Source organism: Macrotis lagotis, chromosome 2 (genome assembly GCF_037893015.1).
Source record: "Macrotis lagotis isolate mMagLag1 chromosome 2, bilby.v1.9.chrom.fasta, whole genome shotgun sequence".
Classification (NCBI taxonomy): domain Eukaryota; kingdom Metazoa; phylum Chordata; class Mammalia; order Peramelemorphia; family Peramelidae; genus Macrotis; species Macrotis lagotis.
The window spans coordinates 170865602-170882516 of record NC_133659.1 but is presented as its reverse complement, the minus strand read 5'-3'; the positions used below and the strand labels follow the sequence as shown (position 1 = coordinate 170882516).

The window sequence follows — 16915 nt, the reverse complement described above, 5'->3', positions numbered from 1 at the left end:
TTTTGATCTTATCTTGGTATAGGGTGTGAGGTGTTGGTCTAATCCAAATTTCTTCCATACTAATTTCCAATTTTCCCAACAGTTTTTATCAAAGAGATAGTTTTTATCCCAATTGCTAGATTCTTTGGGTTTATCAAACAGCAAATTACTATAATAATCATTTCCTGCTATCGCACCTAGTCCATTCCACTGATCCACCACTCTATTTCTTTTTTCTTTTTCTTTTTTTAGATTTTTGCAAGGCAATGGGGTTAAGTGGCTTGCCCAAGGCCACACAACTAGGTAATAATTAAGTGTCTGAGGTCAGATTTGAACCCAAGTACTCCTGACTCCAGGGCCGGTGCTCTATCCACTGCACCACCTAGCCACCCCAATACCAGACAGTTTTGATGACTGATGCTTTATAACATAATTTTAGATCTGGTAGGGCTAAGCCACCTTCTTTTGTACTTTTTTTCATTGAATCCTTAGAAATTCTCAACTTTATTTCTCTGTATGAATTTAATTATAAATTTTTCTACTCATTAAAATAATTTTTTGAAATTTTGATTGGTAGGGCACTAAACAAGTAGTTTAATTTTGGTAGAATTGTCATTTTTCTTATATTTGCTCAATCTATCCATGAGCAGTTGATATTTGCCCAGTTATTTAAATCTGATTTTATTTGTGTGAGAAGTGTTTTGTAATTGTTTTCAAAAAGTTTTTGAGTCTGCCTTGGCATGTAGACTCCCAGGTATTTTATATTGTCTGAGGTTCATTTGAATGGGATTTCTATTCCAAACTCTTTCTGCTATATCTTGCTAGTCATATATAGAAATGTTGAGGCTTTATTAGGGTTTATTTTATATCCTGCAACTTTGCTAAAGTTGCTGATTATTCTAGTAGTTTTTTAGATGATTTTTTTGGTATTCTCTAGGTATACCATCATGTCATTTGCAAAGAGTGAGAGTTTTGCCTTTTCTTTCCCAATTCTAATTCCTTCCATTTCTTTTTCTTCTCTTATTGTTGAAGCTAATATTTCTAATACAATATTGAATAGCAGTTACTCACCTTATTTAAAGAGTTGGCTAATTCCCTGGAAATCAAGCTAGTATTTTAGTGTCATGTTTTTGGAATCTACTCCCAGTACATTCAAGATCTGTAATTTTTGTTCAAGAAGAAATTCTGCTCATCTCTAGGCACACCCTCCCTTCTCTTGTTCCTCAAATCCTACTCGTCGTCGTTGTTGTTGTTGTTGTTGCTGTTGTTGTTGTTGTTGTTGTTGTTGTTGTTGTTGTTTGTCCTTCATTCCCAAAGAGGACCATGACATCAAGGATGTAATGCCATGACATGCAAGTGAATTGAATATAAGTGAAGGATATCTGTGCAAAGTCACCAGCCTCACTTTCTCCTCCAGAGTCATGGGTCCAGTGACTAGCTCTGTAGATAAATCTTAGAGAGTGCTTAAGATTCAGAAAGCTTAAGTAATTTCTCTATGATCATCCTGCTGGTTAGTATCAGAAACTATAAAAGTGTGATAAATGATTTCCTTTTCAGTATTTTACCCACTCCTGAAATTACTATGTATTTACATCTCTTTTTTCATGTTCTTTTCATTAATGAAATGTAAACTCATTAAGGTCAGAGACATTTTTCTTTCTTTTTTGTTGTAGCTGAAGTTCTATAATGCTTGGTACATAATAGGTGCATTATTGAATTGAGAAACAACTTATAAATGAACAGGTATAAATGAGCACCTGCGTGCTTGATAGAATTGTTCTACCAAAGTTCATATGGAAAGTTTGGAGCTTGACTTTTGTCTCATTGTGTATTTATGGAAATTTTATGATATTTATCTCTATAAATGTTTTCCCATGCTTTCAAAACTACATATCCTGTAGAGCTATTTTCTAAGAAAATTCATTTCATAGGAACCTAAGGAAAAGTTATTGCCCCTGGAGTCAGACATTCAGGATCTTGACCTGTTTTTGCACATCAGGTGTGTATCACAAGTGTAGATTCATACACACAATTCAGGGTAGCTGTAAATATGACATCATTATAAAAGGAAGCCCAATTAAAAAACCCTGAAATATGAAAGCAGCCATTAAAATAAAAGTGACTCTGAGAGAGAATTCAAAGCCCTGGGAGACTTCTTTGTGAAAAATCACCAAGTCTGATGAAATTGGTGATTTGTATCAAGGCATCAGTATCTCAGTGCAGAGTATCATTATCTATAGAGCAGCCTCTTTTGGAATCTTTGATATAGCAACGTTTGCTCCCAGAGCCAAAGAACACTTATATTGTGGTAAAATGGATGGTTGCATGGTGACTGCTGTAGCAGGTGTAGTCCCTTATCCCTTTGATAAAGTAAGGCAGCTAATAATGATGCAGTCTGGATGCAAAGGAGCTGATATCATGAACACTGGGACAATTGACTGCTGGCGAAAGATTGTTTAAAAATGGGGGTGCCTGGTCTAATATTCTAAGAGACTTGGGAGTTTTTGTGCTTATTCTGTATGGTGAATTGAAAGCAGTAATCTAAGTACATACTAACTAAAAATGGAACCAGTAAATATAGATTATGTAGACTTGGCATTTCTGGACCATTGACCTTCAAGAAATTCCTATTGTCTTTTTATACAGGACAGGTCATATTTGTAGAGGAGCCAGAAATACTTTTAGAGAAAGGGACTCATTTATTGTGATCCACACAGTTGAACTGATGATGATTCAGTGTTTTGATTCTATTGGTTTTTGGGGATATAAGAGTTTCTGTGGATCCAAGGAGACAGATCAACTTAGACCATCTAGTCTAAATGCTCTTCCGTAAGATCATAAATTTGTATTTAAGAATTTATTTTTCAAAAATCAGGTCTCCCATTTGTACTTAAACACTATATATATATTATTTTGCACAGCTGACTATTTGACAGTTATAATGATCTGTATTGAGCATTCTGTTGTAAAACAATAAATACATAGAAGACTAAAGAATATTTGACTGTCCATCATTATCTAACTCATTTTATTACTAAACATTAGAAAACTCAAATAATAATCCTCCCCCTACAAAATGTGAAGCAGTCTAAAGGATCACATCATGTTTCAGAGAGATCCTGGCCAGAGAATGATAGTTTAAAATACTCAGGTCCTATAACTTATTGGAAATATGGAAATATGATCTCTGAATTCCCTGGCTTTGGAAGAGTGAGGTGAGAAACCTGAGTGATTTTATTTTAGTGCTGTTTTTTTGCATTTAATTTCCTTTTTTAAAAGTGGTTTGACCTCTCTGGAACATGGGAAATTATAAGGATTGAGAAAAGACCAAAGCGTCTCCCCCCCAGAGTCATCCTCTCTGGAATAAGTCTACCTCTAAAGGTCTGCACCTGCTTTTGTGTTATTCCGCTTAGGAGGGCAGGAAGGCTACCTTCTCCCAGCAAAAATACCAAATGAATCTCCTGCCTGAGAGACTCCCAGGAGAATACTGTCATTAGGAGCTATGTATTGGCTTCAATGCAAAATGTTTGCCTAGCATCCTGCCATGTGCTTAGTATGTGACATTTCATTTCAGGCCTTTTGTTTCTCTTGGACTGTAGGTGGTGAATAAGTAATAATAAGAAGATCTCATTTCATAAGAAAGCCCATCTCTGATTGAATTTCCAGTCTTGATCTTTGGTTCTGAGCCAGGAGGGTCTGAGAATTTGGCAAAGGAGCTCTATTGAGCATATCCACAGCCTTCAATAGAGACCACTTGAACTGAAATAATGTGATGAGGATAAATCTCTAAAGGAGGCTCAGCCAGACTAGTTAGCATAAACTCTGGCACATACTATCAAGGTTTAGGGTTAAGGTTAGGGACTATGTGTCTAGGGTCCAAACACAAGCGTGCCTGATTTTAAAGAGTTTTAAGTTCATTACCAGGATGGATGTTCAAGGCAACTCTTTAAGATCATCTACCCAAATGTCAAGATGTCACCATCAGAATCTCTGAGGAAATCAGGTGAGTAAAAGAGAAGAAAGATTAGATGGCAGTTTGGAAAAAAAAATCTGGGCTTTGAGTGGACTGCAAGTATGAGTCAGCAATGTGAAGTGGTAGTCAAAAAGGTTAATTTAATTTGAACTGCTTTAAGAAGGGCATAGTTTCCATGAATAAGAATAGAATAGTCCCACCACACTCTGCAATCCTTGCCATGTCAGTGTGGAGTATTGTGCCTAGGACTGAGTAGGGACAGTATAAGAGGGGCATTGAAAAATTGAAAGATGCCCAAAGGATAGTTAACTAGGTTGTTGAACTTCCTTGAGTCTATAGCAAATAAAATATTTTGATAGAATTAGGTATATTTAGCCTGAAGAAGAGAAGCTTGGAAAGGCAACAGGATGGGGAGAGTAATAGCTACCTTTCAAACATTTTAAAGGCTGTCTTGGGGAATAGAGATTAAATTGGTTCTGCTTGGTCCCAATGGATAGTAGCAATGGATAAAAGTTTCAAAAAATCAAATTTAAACTTACTAACAGAGTTGTCCCAAAGTTGAATAGGATACAATGGGAGATTGTGGGTTCCCCCTCATTTACAGTTTTCAATTGAGGCTGGATGACCACTTGTTGAGTATGTTGTAGTAGGGTTCCTTTTAAATATATTTTGAACTGGATAAGATCCCTTCCAACAGTAAAATTCTTTGATTCCCTTATATGATGTATTTAACTCTTCCATGTCTTCCACTTATCTATGTACTTCAACCATCATTATTGCATTCTCTCCGTCAATGAAGTATTTCAAAAGCTTCAATATTGGGGGCAGCTAGGTGGTGCAGTGGATAGAGCACTGGCCCTGGAGTCAGGAGTACCTGAGTTCAAATCCTGCCTCAGACACTTAATAATTACCTAGCTGTGTGGCCTTGGGCAAGCCACTTAACCCCACTGCCTTGCTAAAAAAAAAAGCTTCAATATTTCTCTAATGATAAGAAGACATCTTTTAATTCTCCTTCTATTTCCTTTCTCACTCAGATTTACCATTTTGTTACAATCTCCATAAGAAGATAAGAATTCTTCCTCTCTTTTCTACAAACCTACTCTCAGATTGTGGAGATAGAAGTAGCAATATACCCCTGCAAGGGGAAGCTGGGGGTATGTGTGACAGGAATGGGGATGCTCACTTGAGGGACCACTGCTAAAGAAAGGAAGCATCACATACAGCTTTCTATGCTATGGAAGGACTAGGTACTAGGGAAAGGTGCAGCTCTTTCGTTGTCCTCCATTCTTGAAGTGGACCATGATACTGGGGAGGTGATGTCATGATGTGCAAGTGAATTGAATTTGGGTGAGTGATTGCTGTGCAAAGTCTCCAATCTCACTTTCTCCTTCAGAGCCACCTGGGTCCAGTGGACAGATATGGATCAGGATGACTAGAGATGGGCCTGGATGCTGTGGGAGACATTGGCCTTTTCAAGCTAAGGTCTTTTCAGATCTCAGTCTGATTGAGGGAATGTTCAAGCCCTACTTGGTTATTATTTGGTTCCTGGTTCAGAGGGAATGTAAATAGTAATTATTTCTATTTGAGCCTGAAACTGCCCCCCCAATTTATATATGCATATATATGTATATATATATATATATGGATAGGTAAAAGTGGTAAAAAAATCTTTACTTCATTTCTTTCTTACTTAATGGGACTTTGAGCAAAGGGGGAGCTAGAGTTATATGGGGAAGGACATAGCAGAAACTCAGCATGTACTGCCTCCTCTAAATTTCTTAGTTTGCTTCCAGGGATGGGAACACATTCCAGGTTGAGACTGCTGCTAAGATGGAACCCAGCTTGGAAAAAAAGGGGGTATGGGAGGGAAGCATACTTCTAGAAGGTGCTATTGATGCCATTTAAAATTTTTCACCCTGGGTCAAAGGTTCAATAGCTCCACCTTAGTTACAGCATATACTTATGTATTCAGTATGTTATCTGCTTCCTTTTTGAGCACCAATTACATGAAAGATACTTAAGAAATTTCTGTCAAGATTTCAATCCTCTCTTCCTTGGATTAATAATAAATATATATGGGGTAGCTAGGTGGTTCGATGGATAGAGAACCAGCCCTGGAGTCAGGAATACCTGAGTTCAAATCTGGCCTCAGACACTTCATAATTACCCAGCTGTGTAACCTTGGGCAAGTTACTTAACCTCACTGCATTAAATAAAAACAAACAAACAAATAAATAAATAAGTAAACAAACAAACAAACAAACAAATAAATAAATTATACATACTTTTAATTCCAGTTTCTCTAGGTCCTAGACTTCAGGATCTCCAAAGCATATGTTCAGGTTTGGAGCATCCCTCTCATTTTTGTTATAGTTGCAAGATTATAGGATCACAAATTTAGCCCTCAAAGACATCATAGAGGACATATAGTCCAAACTCTTCACTTGACAGATGAGAAATCAATTCAATGTCCATAATGCCTCCTCTCAATTTTTTGGTTTTTTCCATCTTTTATAACTTTTTTTAATTATACCCACTGAACCACTTCTTTTTTAACCTGTTATATATACTCACAGCTGGGCTAAACCTTCCCTATGCAGTTCTATTTCTTTATAATACTATTTCCATAGCTATCCAATATACTCACTCTGATAAGAGAGGCTGCATGGGATAGAGAAAGAAATAAGCATTGATTGGGTCTGGAGTCAGGAAGACCCTGTTTAAATCCCAGTTCTAACACTTACTAGCTACGTAACCTTGGTCAAGAATGAGTAATACCTATGGTACCTTCTAGAGTGATGATGAGATTCAAGTAAGTTAATAGATATAAAACACTTTGAAATACTACATAAATATGACTGATCATTTTGATCTCTTATTCTCCCTGATCTTTCCCTCTCCTTTTCAAACTTCACCTGGTAGATCAACTTCAAGATTTTTAGCTGTAGCTTCTAAAGCCTCTCTACAAAGGAAACTAGTTAACCATCCTCGTCTGATGGTCCTGGATAATATGACCTGGGAATTTCTTTCCAGAAGGAATATTTTTTTTTGACAAGAATACAAAGAATTTCCAAAGTTTTCTCCTTTGGTTACATTTCATAGCACATCAATAGGCTGTAGAGGGGATCTTAGAGATAGAAGAAAACATAACTATAACTGAGGAGTTCTTCATCCCTAATGCAAGTTCAAGAACTTGTTTTTAAAGTATATTTTGATAACTATTTCAATAAAGTTTGTTTCTTTTGAAATCTATGATCTTTTGAAAAATAATGTATTTAAAGCTATTATGCTAAGAAAGGGACCATTCTTATGTTTTACCATGCTGCCAAAGGAAGTTCATGGCACAAATGTTAAGAACACTAGCTTCCAGTACAGATTCTTCATTTTTCAAAGAGAAAACTAAGGATTAGAGAAGAACCAGGACTAGATCCAGATTCCCTGATTGCAAACCTGAATGTTTTCTGTTAAACTATGTTGTTCACACAGTGCCTGGCTTAAAGTGGAATGTTCTTTGATTGATTGAATGCTTTTAATTGTTGACCTAAAACAAGAAAAAGTCCTCAGACATGGGTGCAAGGCAACACTCTAAGTTTGGACCAAAGAGGGAGAACAGTCATGAATCATAAAGATACAATATTTCTTAAACTTACATATACCAACTAGCTGCCCTTTCCTAAGGTCAATAGGAATAGATTCTGTTCACTGTCAAAATCTAAAGATGTTTAGTACTTTGCCTGCGAAAACTGAATTTGATCTGTGACTGAATCTCATTGACTATTCCAATGACTACAGTAAACCTTTATTTCTCTATTCTGGGATTTATGGAAACCTAAAGGAAAAAAATTTTAAGAAAACATCCATCTTGTAGCAATTTTACTGTGGATTGTATGCTGATTCACTTATCCAGCTCAGAAGCAACTACTGTTTTCTTCCAGACAGCATTTGTGAAAGAAACATGGGCTCCTCCTCCACCAAAGCAGGCCAAACTTGGCCATGGTGGATGAACTTTTCTAATTTATGAAAGGCTCAATAACAGAAGCTAATTTCTTTGTGGAGTTCTATCCAGCAACTCTTAGTGTTGGGAAGACAGAGTCCTTTGCATTGATTTAGGGTGGCTAAATTCAGCTTGAGACTTACCAGACCCAGGAGTGTTCACATATTCTTAACTGAACCATAAATCATTTTTCATTTAGCAGATTTAGAGACAGGCTGAAGAGCTAAATCTTTTCGTTTTCCTTCCTAACTGGCAGAAGCCACTGGAGGAGCCTCATTAGAGTTTCTCTGGAAGGATTAGAACAAATAGTTTGCTAATGTTTAAGGAGAGCAGAACACCAGGACAAGGAAAACAGCATTTGCCCTCTAATGGTTCATTCAGGTGTGATTAAAGAACTAGAGGAACTTTTAAAGAAGTCCAACAGAGAGCTAAAAAAATTTAAAAGATGAAAGTTAAATTTTTTGAAATGTAACTAGAAAATATTTAATGAAATAAATAAAAATATTTTTTAAAAAGTACAGAGGACCAAATCAAAACTAGCCTGGCAGTCTTGCAGTGCTATGATTTATTCTGCTTTGGGAAAGTTGGACTCAATCTGACATGGTTTCCCAGCTCTACCAGCTAAACTTTTAGTTAGGTAAAAGGCAATTGCCATCTTGCAAGTTGTATTGTGTGTTCATTTATGCTTGGAAATTTCTCTGCAGAGTTTTGATTGTGTTTCAAAAAAGGGTTAAGGTACAAGAATTCTTTCCCTCCACAGCCAAGATAGCCCTGACATGTAGGTCTGATCTCTTAGCCAGATCTAGAAACTAGAAATTTGCTCTCTGGATGATGAGGGCACCTAAATATTTTAGGATGGCTCACATATTTTAGAATATCCTTGCCATTAAATGGAAATTTCCTTCTGTTGAAATTATAAGTCTGGTTTAAAAAAAAAGTTTTCTTTCTGTCTCACTTTAACACTGTACCTTGAATATCTCTTGTTGCTATCTCTGGCAATGGTTTTCTACATCTTGAGGACTAAATATCAAAAAAGTATTTTCTTTCCTAATTTTACTTTCACATCTATAGATATTTAACTTATTTGTGCACTTTCCCAAAAAAAGTGATTTTAACCAATAAGTTTTGAGACCAGTGGGATCTGGATCTGTAATTTTGTCAGTTTGGGGTACTCCCAGTTAGGTACTTCCTCCAGTGGTACAGATCTTCAATTCATAGAAGCTTTTAGAAAGTTCCCTGGGAGCTTAGTATGTGTCAGCCCACAATTTCATTGTTGTAGAATATCTATTAAGTCATACATTGAAATTAGAGGATAAGAATGAACAGTAAGGTATTTTGGATTTTCAGATTTAAGTGAATATTTTTCTTTTTATACCAAATAAAAAGATTTCTTAAAGTCCTCTCATTCTACTGTAGAGTCCCAGTTCTGGACTCTTATGTTGAGTCCCCTTCTGGACTCCCTCAATCTTCCCCAGGTGAGCACTGGAGGGGTGGGAGACAAGGATGACAAGGGAGACAAATACTCCATCAAGATCTCCAAGTGCTCAGTTTATTTACCAAAACACCAGTGCTTAAATATCTCTCCAGTCTCTAATCTACTCCCACCCCCTTGGCACTTATTAAAACAAGACTATGGTGCTCAAGGACACCGGGTGAAGATAATTTATAGTGCTCCCATACACAACAGTCCCTAACATTCTACCATGAAGGATTTGGATTAGATGAGTCCATGATCCCTCATCCAGATCTTAACCTGTATCATTTTATAGCTCTAAATATAGCTTCACCTCACAAAGAACTGAAAGACTTTCAAAACTTATTGATAACTTTTCTATCTGGAATGACATTGTGTGTGTATGTGTGTATGTGTATATTGGCTTTGGAATCAATCCATTCTGATTTTAGCCACCCCAAGGAATTTATCCAGGGGAGTGTGGATCTATGGACAAATCTTTAATTGCAACCCAAGTATTATCTATTAGTATATATGAACAGAGTCTCCTAGAAAAATAGGTGTATGATTACTTGTAATTTGTATTTAGTTTTGTTTTTTGACATTATTCTGTTTTTCTGAGTCCAGATGAACAGGCATAATAAGCTTTTCCTGATTAAAGTGAATGAAATAACAAACAGGATTGTCTGATGCTCATCTTCCTTCTTTAGCAAGATAATCACCTTTAAGTAGTTGGATCCCATACTCAGTCAGTCAATGAGCCCCCCTCCCCCAGAGCCAAGTAAACTGCATTTATCATTCTAAACTCTTGGTCTCTAGCAGTACAATTAAGAGAGAAGGAGAATAGGGACTGGTCTAAGATGAAAGTTGCAATTAGGATTCAGGAAAGCCTTTTCTTATCTGATATTTGAAATAGGTTTTCTTGGTAAATCCAAACATCTTTCCACTTGAGCATGTTGATAGCACCCTTTTGCACACTGTAGCAAATGGGAGCTAGTACAGTTGTTGTCAATATTTAGTAGTCAAGGACATAATGTTAGATTCTGGAGAAAGTCACAGATTTTAAAAAATGAAGCATTCTCAGTAACATAATAAGATTTGTGTGGTGCCATGATGGTACCAGAACTAGAGGTAACTTCCTTCCCTTTAACAGACTTGGAAGTTGGGAAAGTGATTTGTGCCTTGCTGCAGGTCCTAGAAGTTTAATTTCCATATTTATATTTATTTAGAAACTGAAATAGCAAGGCTTTTCATTTGAGTTTTTGGAGAAATTTTAATGTCAAAGTGAAAGCACCTCAAAAATAATTTTTGAATTAAGTTTTCTTGTATCACAAGAGATAATGGAACTACAAATATCACATAAAAATTGTGTTGCATAGTTGCTAGAGAACGGACCTCAAAGCCAGGAAGACTTGGGTTGTTCATATTCCATGCTATAAGTATTAATATATTTAATTGTCAAACCTTTTCTTAATTCTAAAGTCTCTTTGTCATCATCCCTGCCCTTCCCACCCCCAAACAAAAACACCAAATTGTAGGTTTTCATTCTTATTTTTCTAGTGCTTATCTAAGATCAGCTAGGCAGCTAGCTACTGCAGCTAGGCAGTAGCAAAACCAGAAATAGATCTTAAATTCCCGTTTTCTAACCTTCTTTCCCATAGTTTACCACCTATAAATTTGAAAATGGTATCTATCACAGCATACAAATTGAAACAGAAACATTTCTCATGCCCCAACTATGAACTTCAAAATTTCCTAGTAATTAAATATTTAAAACTATGAAAAACAACCTGCTCATTATATGATGTTTTAATAGTAGTATTCTGATTTCACCCAACTATAAGTTTCTAAATTTAAAAAAAAATCAATTCAACAAACATTTATGAAATATCAGCTAAGTACTAGGTGCCTGGAATATAAAGACAAAATACAAATCTAGAAGAGTTTATATTCTCCTTGAGAAAAGGGCAGAGGAGTTATTGAATTTTATAAAATGCCTTGGAGAGTATTTAGCAAACATTTGTTGATGGGACCAATGAGACAATTTCCTGTTCCACTATGGGCATTAGTTTTTCTTCTCATTCTGAGCCTGCTATAGTAGTTATATAGATTCCTTGTCCCTATGTTAGCTTTGATTGGGATACTGATAACTATCTTCTTTCTCTACCTTGAGGTCTGTGCCTTCATGTGAAACTATAGGAGGTAACTTATTCTTTCTTAATTCTCTGGAATTCCCTACGCAAAGAGATTATGCTTCAGGGACTTTCTGTATGGTGCCAAAACCTGGAACACCCAATTTCTTTTGTCAGAAAGATAGGGCCCAACTTAGAGGCTTCCCCCAATTCCCTCCAATGTGATCCTTGAGATTCCCAACCAATGATATACCTTATAGTCTTCCCTCCCCACTGAGAAAAGACTTTTTCTTCCCTTTGCCACATGTAGCCCTGAACTGTTCACACTGTTATTACACCACATAAATATTTCTCCACTTATTGTCAAAGCTTTCCTTAATGCTGAAGTCTTAACAATTTACTGTCTAGTCTCTGCCTACCACCTCTCCATTTCCTCCTTAATACATTTCTAGTTGGAGAAAACATCTTCTGTTGAAGGTTAGGTCCCAAGTTTGACTTTACACTTTACTTTTAAATACTGAATTAAAAATCAGTTGGGAAATGACCTTACCAAGGTATTTTTTTCTTTTTTTAATATTTTTAGTCACAGAAGCTCCTAACTTTACAAGTGAGTATTAAAATGTATCAGGGTATTAGAAATTCTTGAAACTGAAATGAATTCCATTTTGGAAGTGAGGAAGGGAATAGCACAAAGGGGAGCCTACCCTAAATGCATTTGCAATAGAAGGAGAAGCCTGTCATCTAAAGGTAATGTACCAGACCCTTAGGAGAAGGCAGAGAGCAATGAAGGAAGATGGGCCTTGAGAGAGGGGTACTAAGACCTAACAGTACTCTCTGGGAGTAGCATTGGAGGGGCAAGGCAAAAGATCATGAGAGAACATCAGAGAATTGTAGGAGGAAATCATATTCAATCAACACAATGTAAATGCCCTAGAGTATTAATTGTTGAATAGCAATTATTCTGTTTCATAAAGCTTGAGATCTGATAACCATGCCTATGGACTATGGAAACATTTCCAATAGAGGCTAAAAGACTCTCTGTCAGCTATGCATCAAAGGAATTTGAGGGGTGTTTTTTCCCCTTGCTATTTCTTTTTTTAAATTTCTTTTTGAATTTTACAATTTTTCCCCTAATCTCATCTCCCTATCCCCACCCCCCACAGAAAGCAGTCAGATAGTCTTTACCTTGTTTTCATGTTTATACATTGATCTAAATTGAATGTATTGAGAGAGAAATCATATCCTTAAGGGAAAAAAATAAGAGGTAGCAAAATTACATAATAAAATAAGTTTTTTTTAATTAAAGGTAATAGTCTTTGGTCTTTATTCAAACCCCACAATTCTTTCTCTGGATACAGATGGTATTCTCCATAACAGATATCCCAAAATTGTCCCTGATTGTTGCACTGATGGAATGAGCAAGTCCATTAAGACTGATCATTAGGAGCGGCTAGGTGGTGTAGTGGATAAAACACCAGCCTTGGAGTCAGGAGTACCTGGGTTCAAATCCGGTCTCAGACACTTAATAATTACCTGGCTGTGTGGCCTTGGGCAAGGCACTTATAACCCCATTTACCTTGCAAAAAACCTAAAAAAAAGATTGATCATCAGCCCCATGTTGCTGTTATATTGTACAATATTCTTCTGGTTCTGCTCATCTTGCTCAGCATCAGTTCATGCAAATCCTTCCAGGATTTTCTGAATTCCCATCCCTTCTAGTTTCTAATAGAACAGTAGTGTTCCATAATGTACATATACCACAATTTGTTCATCCATTCTCCAACTGATGGACATTTCATTCAGTTTTTAACTTTGCCACCACAAATAGTGCTGCTATGAATATTTTTGTACAAGTGATGTTTTTACCCCTTTTCATGATCTCTTCAGGGTATAGACCCAGTAGTGGTATTGCTGGATCAAAGGGTATGCACATTTTATTGCCCTTTGGGCATAATTCTGAATTGCTCTCCAGAAAGGTTGGATGGGTTAACAGCTCCACCAACAATGTATTAGTAGTGTCCCAGATTTCCCACATCCCTTCCTACATTGATCATTGTCCTTTCCAGTCATGTTGGCCAATCTGATAGGTGTGAGATGGTACCTCAAAATTGTTTTAATTTGCATTTCTCTAATCAATAATGATTTAGAGCAATGTTTCATATGACTATGGATAGCTCTGATTTCCTCATCTGTAAATTGCCTTTGCATATCCTTTGATCATTTATCAATTGGGGAATGGCTTGGTTTTTTTTTTATAAATTTGACTCATTTCTCTATATATTTTAGAAATGAGTCCTTTGTTAGAAATACTAGTTGTAAAAATTGTGGGAATTTGAGTTTGTGTAAGATCTTGACTTCTAAAGTCTCTTCCAACTCTGAGAGTCTATGATTCTAAGGACTTATTGACTCTATTTATTGTTCTTAAATGGGAAACCTCATTCTCTTTGTCTTTAACTTTACTGACCACCATGGTCCCTGCTTGTTGCAGATGAAGTCTGGTCTCTTGACTACTGGGTACTGCTTCTTATAGATAAAATCTAGTTCTCAATATAATGACCATTCTATAGCTCAACCTCACTGCCGAGAGCCCTATTGGGTGTAATTAAACCAGAGACTGGGAGTTACTAAGACAAAGGGATATGAGAAAAAAGTAACTGTAGGTATTATCAGCAGATAAACTCAGAATGGACAGTGTTCTAATTCATCCTTATATAGTTTCATCTTTAGCCATGCTCTTTAAAAATTTCATGAAGATTTGAATGGTGGGTTGAAAACCTTTCACATCTACTAAATCACAAATAAACAACTTTTCAGAAAAGGGGTGCCAGATTTCAGGCCCCTGTTGTCATGGGATGGAGGAGGGAAGATGGACTGCCTAGTTCATCCAGAAAGTGCTGAAAATTCCCTCCACCACACACATTCCTCTAATTCATTTGGGTTAAGGAACTCCTCCTAAAAAACAAATAACTCCAAGGAGAGTTAAGCCTCTCACTCATCCACATCTTAGTGTGAATTACTTTAGTCAGATAAGTTATATATATATATACATATACATATATGTGTGTGTGTGTGTATATATATATATATATATATATATCCAGACTCAAGAAAATTAGGGAACGCAGCTTTTGATTGGTTGGGAAGAGGGAGAAATAATTTTGATTCCAGGCCCTTGAGGGAGGGCAGGCTTGGGTGGAGCTCCAAAGTTGCCCCCCCATCTTGCAAAGGGAAGGAAAGAGGAAATTTTAAATAACCTGAGGACATTAGGATCTGAAAGGGAGTGCCACAAACTGGTGAGCTGGGAAAGGAGTTGGAATGGAGACAGACTTTGCATAATTGTTAGGACTTTTTTTGGCATAACTACTTGTATTCAGACTTGGGCACCCATGTAGCTTGCTGACAGCAGAGGCAGGGGTAAGGAGTAGGGGAAAGGGAGGGGGGGATAATCAAAGCGTCATCTGTTCTTATTCTCAACAGTAGAGGTCCTCAGTAACATAGTTCTTCAAAAGAGATGCTGAAAATTCCCCTATTTAGTCCCTAATGGGTTGAAGGGTTTTTTTTTTAATCATCACTTGTGGAATTTAAGTCATTTTAGGAGTATAGTTGTCTACTTCTATGCCACTAATAAATGAAAATTTTTTTAGTTCTAATTGTATGTTGTTGATTTAAGATTTCACAATAATAAGTTGTCCTATGCCAATGACTTTTTCCTTTTGTAACAGCTGAAATAATGTGCTAGAAATGAGTTGACTCAACAATGTGGAATATTTGAAAGGATTAATAAAAACATTCTATTGAAATATTGAAATTTTGGAAGAAAAACCTTGTGAACAGATGTTGAGGGGTGGGAGGAGAATTGGATTGTAATGTCTTATGGTACAAAACAATGATTTTTTTCTCCCAGTCCAAGTTATCCACAAACTACCATATTATTTGATTCTATCTTTGTTGTTTATTGACTGCATGACTTGGGATAAGATATTTAACCTCCCCATGCATCAGTTTCTTCATTTATAAAATGAAGGAGTTGAATCGGATGACTTTGAGGTTTTACATATATATATATATATGTATATATATATGTATATATACATATATATATATATATATATATATATAATCCATTTCTCTTTGTTTAATCTTTGTCTTGTGCTATCCAAATCCTTAAGATTTGGAAAAGGAAAACTAAGGAAAAATAGATATTCTAAATTTGCCTTGCAGTGACATGCTTTTAAAATCTATTTAGAAATCATGTTCTATTGTCTCTATTCCTTTGTTGACTTCTTAAACAGAGCAACTATCAAAACCAGTTAAGAAAATTAAATATTAATTTAAAATGATTAGCTAAGATGCAGAATAATACTTCATTCAAGGCCATAGAGAGAATTTTCTTTAGAATATGAAGGATGACTCCAATACACTCTAATGATCCTTTTTCCCTAAACTAAGGATACCCTCTATACCAGAAATTTTTAACCTTTGTGTGTCATGGACCACCTTGGCAAATCAGATGATGCCTTTCTCAGAATCATGTTTATTCATTTATTTATTCATTCATTCATTCATTCACTCATTTATTTATTTATTTGTTTGTTTGATTGTTTATTTATTTATTTTAAGTTTTTGCAATGCAAATGGGGTTAAGTGGCTTGCCCAAGGCCACACAGCTAGGTAATTATTAAGTGTCTGAGGCCGGATTTGAACCCAGGTACTCCTGACTGCAGGGCCGGTGCTTTATCCACTACACCACCTAGCTGCCCCAGAATCATGTTTTTTAAATAATTGAAGAAAGAATTAAATTTCAGTTAGAGATTAACACAACTTAAAGATGTATTTTCCCTATATTCAATTCATAGACTCCTTAAAATCTATCCATGGATCCTTTGGGGATCTATGGGCCCCAGGTTAACTGCTGTCTACCCATTCTCCACCTTGATTTGCACTTATTCACGCTGAAAATCACCCTTCTTGAGCTGCTGCAGCTTCTGATATATTCTAGATTCCTTTTGGGTTACTGCTTTGTTCAGATGCAATGAAATCCTCAGCCAAAAAAAACAGCATCTTCCACTTCATTAGATATTGGACTGGTCTTCTGCTGGAGGGAGTTATACTATATTATATGTGTGTCTATGTATGTATATATATATATATATATATATATATATATATATGTATATATATGTATGTATTTATCTGCCTGTTCACCCCAGATTCAAAAGAGACCATCCTTTCAGGGATACTTAACAGTTTATTCTCCATCCACTCTTACGTCCCCCCTTTCCATCCTCTGAACAAAAAAAAATCGTGACTTGTTTAATTAAGAAAACAGTTCAACATACCTTTGATAGTCAATGTTGATCATAGTCATCAAAGACTCCCTCACC

The 16915-nt window shown here is 36.2% G+C and overlaps 1 protein-coding gene across 1 annotated transcript in view; it reads left to right on the top strand.

Annotated features, from left to right (window-relative positions):
• The window catches only part of BRIP1 (BRCA1 interacting DNA helicase 1), a 448227-nt gene that overhangs the window by 383792 nt on the left and 47520 nt on the right, over positions 1-16915 (top strand). The window lies entirely within an intron of this gene.